Source organism: Borostomias antarcticus (genome assembly GCF_949987555.1).
Source record: "Borostomias antarcticus genome assembly, chromosome: 4".
Classification (NCBI taxonomy): Eukaryota; Metazoa; Chordata; class Actinopteri; order Stomiiformes; family Stomiidae; genus Borostomias; species Borostomias antarcticus.
In genome coordinates this window covers 6,473,393-6,479,470 of record NC_140237.1, presented here as the reverse complement: position 1 = coordinate 6,479,470, position 6,078 = coordinate 6,473,393, and the positions used below count along the sequence as shown (strand labels likewise).

Genomic DNA, 6,078 nt, shown 5'->3' with positions numbered 1-6,078 from the left:
TCAAACGTATATCTCAGAAGAGAGAACATTCAGACAAGCACCCCAGCACAACCAACGCTCAGACAGCCATGGGTGTATAACAATGTATATTCCCGGAAGGAAGAACACTGATGATACACACCGGTCGAACTCGACCAACAGAGCACACTCACCGCTGAGATTCTGCCTCTGACCGGGAAGCGAAGGGGAACCAACCCTAGGAAGGGCCTATGACGAGGAAACCACCTTCTAAGGACCGACAGCGTTCGCTCACCGCTGAGACGACCATAACCGCTGTCCAGCCCACATCCCAGGACGATCCCTGGAATCCACCAGAAGCTACCAGGGTGTATACCGACGTATATTCCCCAAGAGGAAGAACATCAATATAACCCATGAGCTATACTCCAGAGTAGAAAGCAAGACCGGAATGACCATGGGACTCCAAACGAGGGGAGAGCAGGGGCTCATCAAACGTATATCTCAGAAGAGAGAACATTCAGACAAGCACCCCAGCACAACCAACGCTCAGACAGCCATGGGTGTATAACAATGTATATTCCCGGAAGGAAGAACACTGATGATACACACCGGTCGAACTCGACCAACAGAGCACACTCACCGCTGAGATTCTGCCTCTGACCGGGAAGCGAAGGGGAACCAACCCTAGGAAGGGCCTATGACGAGGAAACCACCTTCTAAGGACCGACAGCGTTCGCTCACCGCTGAGACGACCATAACCGCTGTCCAGCCCACATCCCAGGACGATCCCTGGAATCCACCAGAAGCTACCAGGGTGTATACCGACGTATATTCCCCAAGAGGAAGAACATCAATATAACCCATGAGCTATACTCCAGAGTAGAAACCAAGACCGGAATGACCATGGGACTCCAAACGAGGGGAGAGCAGGGGCTCATCAAACGTATATCTCAGAAGAGAGAACATTCAGACAAGCACCCCAGCACAACCAACGCTCAGACAGCCATGGGTGTATAACAATGTATATTCCCGGAAGGAAGAACACTGATGATACACACCGGTCGAACTCGACCAACAGAGCACACTCACCGCTGAGATTCTGCCTCTGACCGGGAAGCGAAGGGGAACCAACCCTAGGAAGGGCCTATGACGAGGAAACCACCTTCTAAGGACCGACAGCGTTCGCTCACCGCTGAGACGACCATAACCGCTGTCCAGCCCACATCCCAGGACGATCCCTGGAATCCACCAGAAGCTACCAGGGTGTATACCGACGTATATTCCCCAAGAGGAAGAACATCAATATAACCCATGAGCTATACTCCAGAGTAGAAACCAAGACCGGAATGACCATGGGACTCCAAACGAGGGGAGAGCAGGGGCTCATCAAACGTATATCTCAGAAGAGAGAACATTCAGACAAGCACCCCAGCACAACCAACGCTCAGACAGCCATGGGTGTATAACAATGTATATTCCCGGAAGGAAGAACACTGATGATACACACCGGTCGAACTCGACCAACAGAGCACACTCACCGCTGAGATTCTGCCTCTGACCGGGAAGCGAAGGGGAACCAACCCTAGGAAGGGCCTATGACGAGGAAACCACCTTCTAAGGACCGACAGCGTTCGCTCACCGCTGAGACGACCATAACCGCTGTCCAGCCCACATCCCAGGACGATCCCTGGAATCCACCAGAAGCTACCAGGGTGTATACCGACGTATATTCCCCAAGAGGAAGAACATCAATATAACCCATGAGCTATACTCCAGAGTAGAAAGCAAGACCGGAATGACCATGGGACTCCAAACGAGGGGAGAGCAGGGGCTCATCAAACGTATATCTCAGAAGAGAGAACATTCAGACAAGCACCCCAGCACAACCAACGCTCAGACAGCCATGGGTGTATAACAATGTATATTCCCGGAAGGAAGAACACTGATGATACACACCGGTCGAACTCGACCAACAGAGCACACTCACCGCTGAGATTCTGCCTCTGACTGGGAAGCGAAGGACATGACATTGAGTGACAGACTCAATCATGGGAACCCCCTCATTCTGCAGTAAATGGCGACACCTTGTGGTCATTAGATGTTACAGCAGCAGGTGAGTTCCAGTTTGCCGTGTATGCAGTGGCACAGCCTGGGCCCTGGCAGCAGCTCCTGGCACAGAGAGGAAGAAATCAGCCACAGCTGATAGACATGAATTTAGAATTCACACAGCCAACGGTTGGCGTAAGTTGGACACAATTGTCTGACAATGCTATGGGATATGGGAAGGGATCTGTGCTGATAACCGACTGCTCAGTTCTGATCCTCACAAACAAGCCTGTCATTGGAAACCACACCCATCACACCTGATTGCTGTGGCCAGAAAAGCAGGTGAAAACAATCAAACTGGTTATTAGTGTTTAAAGGTGAGCCGGATTGTGGCATGTGTTTCACGGATTGATTAAGCTGTTTGAGGCCAACGGTTAAATCTTTTTACAGTCTGTGGCTACTGAGAGTGAGTTTGTGAGGGTAACATTTCTGTAGAAAAATGGTGGTAAGTTCATTATTATACTTGTGGAATGTGAGCTTTTTGTGTTTCACTGATTTATCAGGAGTACTGCGTTCTTTAAAGAATTAAATGGGGTTTTAATTAATTTGTAATGCTGCAAGTCTTGTATTAGTTACACACAACCACTTGTAGGTGTTTCTCCGATAGGAGTATCTCTATCCTTGTCAAACTAAAACGACCATGTCTTCCTTGGTAGAGGGAATGCATCTCAGTACACATCGGTCAAGCAGGTGTCCAGATGGGCAACTCATGCTGGGAGCTCTACTGTCTGGAGCATGGCATCCTGCCTGATGGGACAGTCTCTGCATCCAGTGGTATTTCTCCCAATGACTCAAGCTTTGGTACTTTCTTCAATGAGACTGGTACTGGGAAGTATGTTCCCAGGGCTATCTTCATTGATCTGGAGCCTTCGGTTGTGGGTGAGAAAAGCTATTTGTCTGCAGGTTCCCTCTGGACTGTTACAGTAATGTTCTCATTTCCTCATCATACAATACAAAAACCCTGCAAACATGTCCTTGGGTTAACTTGTATTTGTAATTTTTAGATGAGGTAAGAAATGGGTCCTACCGTCAGCTGTACCACCCTGAGCAGCTCATCAGTGGCAAGGAGGACGCTGCCAACAACTACGCTCGTGGGCACTACACCATCGGCAAGGAGATCGTGGACTCTGTGTTGGAAAGGCTGCGTAAAATGGTGCGTTTAAGATCATGCCCAACTGCTGTCAGGCCCCATTTGAATTCACTACTACTGTAAAATGCTACCTCCCCCCCCCCGAGAACCAAACAACCAAACATGTTTTGATGGGTGATGTATTTTTGATTTGTTCTTTTTTTTTGGGGGGGTGCTATATTTGTGTTTCACCTTTTCTAAAAACTCTGTGGTTGTATTATTGATTAGTCTACATTGAAATCTTGACTTGCACCTTTGTTCATTAAATAGACTAAATCATTGTCTTGTTCCCCAGTCGGACCAATGCACTGGACTGCAGGGCTTCCTCATCTTCCACAGCTTTGGAGGAGGGACCGGCTCCGGCTTTACTTCCCTGCTGATGGAGCGTCTGTCTGTTGACTACAGAAAGAAGTCCAAGCTGGAGTTCTCCCATCTACCCGGCTCCACAGATGTCCACAGCCGTGTTGGAGCCCTACAACTCCATCCTGACCACCCACACCACCCTGGAGCACTCGGACTGCTCCTTCATGGTGGACAATGAGGCCATCTTCGACATCTCCCAGCATAACCTGGAAGTGGAACATCCTTCCTACACCAACCTTAACCGCCTCATCGCCCAGATCGTCTCCTCCATCACTGCGTCCCTGCGCTTCGACGGAGCCCTCAACGTGGACCTGACTGAGTTCCAGACCAACTTGGTGCCCTACCCCCGTATCCACTTCCCCTTGGTCACCTACGCGCCCATCATCTCTGCAGAGAAGGCCTACCACGAGCAGCTCTCTGTCCCGGAGATCACCAACGCCTGCTTCGAGCCAGCCAACCAGATGGTGAAGTGCGACCCCAGGCGTGGCAAGTACATGGCCTGCTGCCTGCTCTACCGCGGTGATGTGGTGCCCAAAGACGTCAACGCCGCCATCGCCACCATCAAGACCCGCCGCTCCATCCAGTTTGTGGACTGGTGTCCCACTGGCTTCAAGGTGGGCATCAACTACCAGCCCCCCACAGTGGTCCCTGGAGGAGACCTGGCCAAGGTCCAGAGGGCTGTGTGCATGCTGAGCAACACCACCGCCATCGCTGAGGCCTGGGCCAGGCTGGACCACAAGTTTGACCTGATGTACGCCAAGAGGGCCTTCGTGCACTGGTACGTGGGAGAGGGCATGGAGGAGGGAGAGTTCTCTGAGGCCAGAGAAGACATGGCCGCCCTGGAGAAGGATTACGAAGAGGTGGGCACAGACAGCGTGGGAGAGGAAGAGGAGGAAGAGGAGTACTGAAGGGTCAATGCCATCTAACATTCCAGATTACAGGAAGACGGACACATTCCCTGCTTCCACATTGACCACTGTTACCTGTTCTGTGGTGTAGTGAAAATAAAATGCATAAACCTTCATTGTGTGAAATATGTGTAATTGGTAATTACTGAGACACCTATACTGTAGGTATAATTTCAGAAGTTTTTCAGAAGTATTTCAAATTACTGCACATAAATTCAATAACTGACATGGCACCACCAGGTAACCACATTTTTACATAGCTTCTATAAGATTCAGTGACAAAAATCTGGGCTTGAATCCCTGACATTTGGCATGGGAGTGAGGCGTTTTATCCATAGATATGAACACGAGATGACTATATAAACAAAACAGTCAAATAACATAAATAATGAATTAAAAAAAGTCAAAAATTACAAAGTGCACAACGGCAGCATCCAACAGTTTTAGTTGTATCTATCAGCTAACAACTATGTATTTATCATCGTTCACTTAAAAGAGCTGGCACATAGAGCCGTATCGTTCGCGACCGACCCATCACTAGTTTACTCGCGGAATAGGAGAAAGGAAGGAGGAAGAGATCTACAGTATGGATCGGGAAAACATCCTGTTGGGTGGGGCTTTTCAGTCACAATAACTCCTACCCTAAATGTTACCCCACTTTTACACACTGTTCGTCATCCTTCTGCTACAACATACAGTATAAGCTGAAGGTCACCTTGTCTACAGAGTTGGGCCCCAGCATGATGCTCTCAGACCTGTGCTCCCCACCGGCATAGTGAGTTCAGTGTGGCAGCCGCTGGTATTTTGGTCCCATATTGGCAGACCTCCAATCACGTTACGAGCATTTTTTTAAATATTTTTTATTTATTTATTTATTTACTTATTTATTTAGTTTTTTCCCTCCATATTACAAAAGTCGAAGTTGTGAAGAACCCACTTAATATAACAAACAACAGTTTTTGGATCATTACATATTTTGTCCAGGTCCTGTGAGAAGTGTGAACCGCTCAGAGTCTCTGAAGCCCTTTTTCTCTGCTTTCAGGTGTACCAACATTCACAGAAGCCTATCTTATTCAAATAGTTACAGATTCCAATGTATATCATTTGAAAGTTTATAATCTGCACTTTCAAAATCTGTAAAAAAAAAGAAAAAAAGAAAAAGAAAATAAACTGTTCAATCTGAAAAAAGACCTTGCCCTGCTTGGAGACTGTGTAATCACCACCATGTTGGCAAAACAAATTATTTACCAAAGTCATTTTTATGCATGATGAGAGATTTTCTGAGTGCATTCATGAAAGGACATGTGACTCCACCAGATTAGATATTTTGAGACATTTCATCACCACATCCTTTAGAGACGGCTTTGCGTAAATCATGATGCAGAAATGCTGCACTTCTCATCACGGCTGTTCAGGTTAATTCTGTCCCTTCCCATACAGGCTTAAAAGAACATGCATGCAATGTGCAGCGTCTGGCGTCGTGTAGCGAGGAGGATCAGAACAGAAATGGAGGAAATCAAAATAAATTAAAGCTGCTGCGCAGCGATGAGGCGGTGCCAGGCAATTTCCGACAAGTTTAGGAGCAATAAGCGAGCGAATAGGAGGACAACA

The 6,078-nt window shown here is 47.8% G+C and overlaps 1 pseudogene across 1 annotated transcript; it reads left to right on the top strand.

Annotated features, from left to right (window-relative positions):
• Nucleotides 1-2,765: 2,765 nt before the first annotated feature.
• On the top strand, nucleotides 2,766-4,467 carry LOC311308174 (tubulin alpha chain-like; annotated as a pseudogene). The gene is made up of 3 exons: nucleotides 2,766-2,946; nucleotides 3,072-3,220; nucleotides 3,492-4,467. The product of its transcript is annotated as a tubulin alpha chain-like (transcript).
• The last annotated feature ends 1,611 nt before the right edge of the window (nucleotides 4,468-6,078 follow it).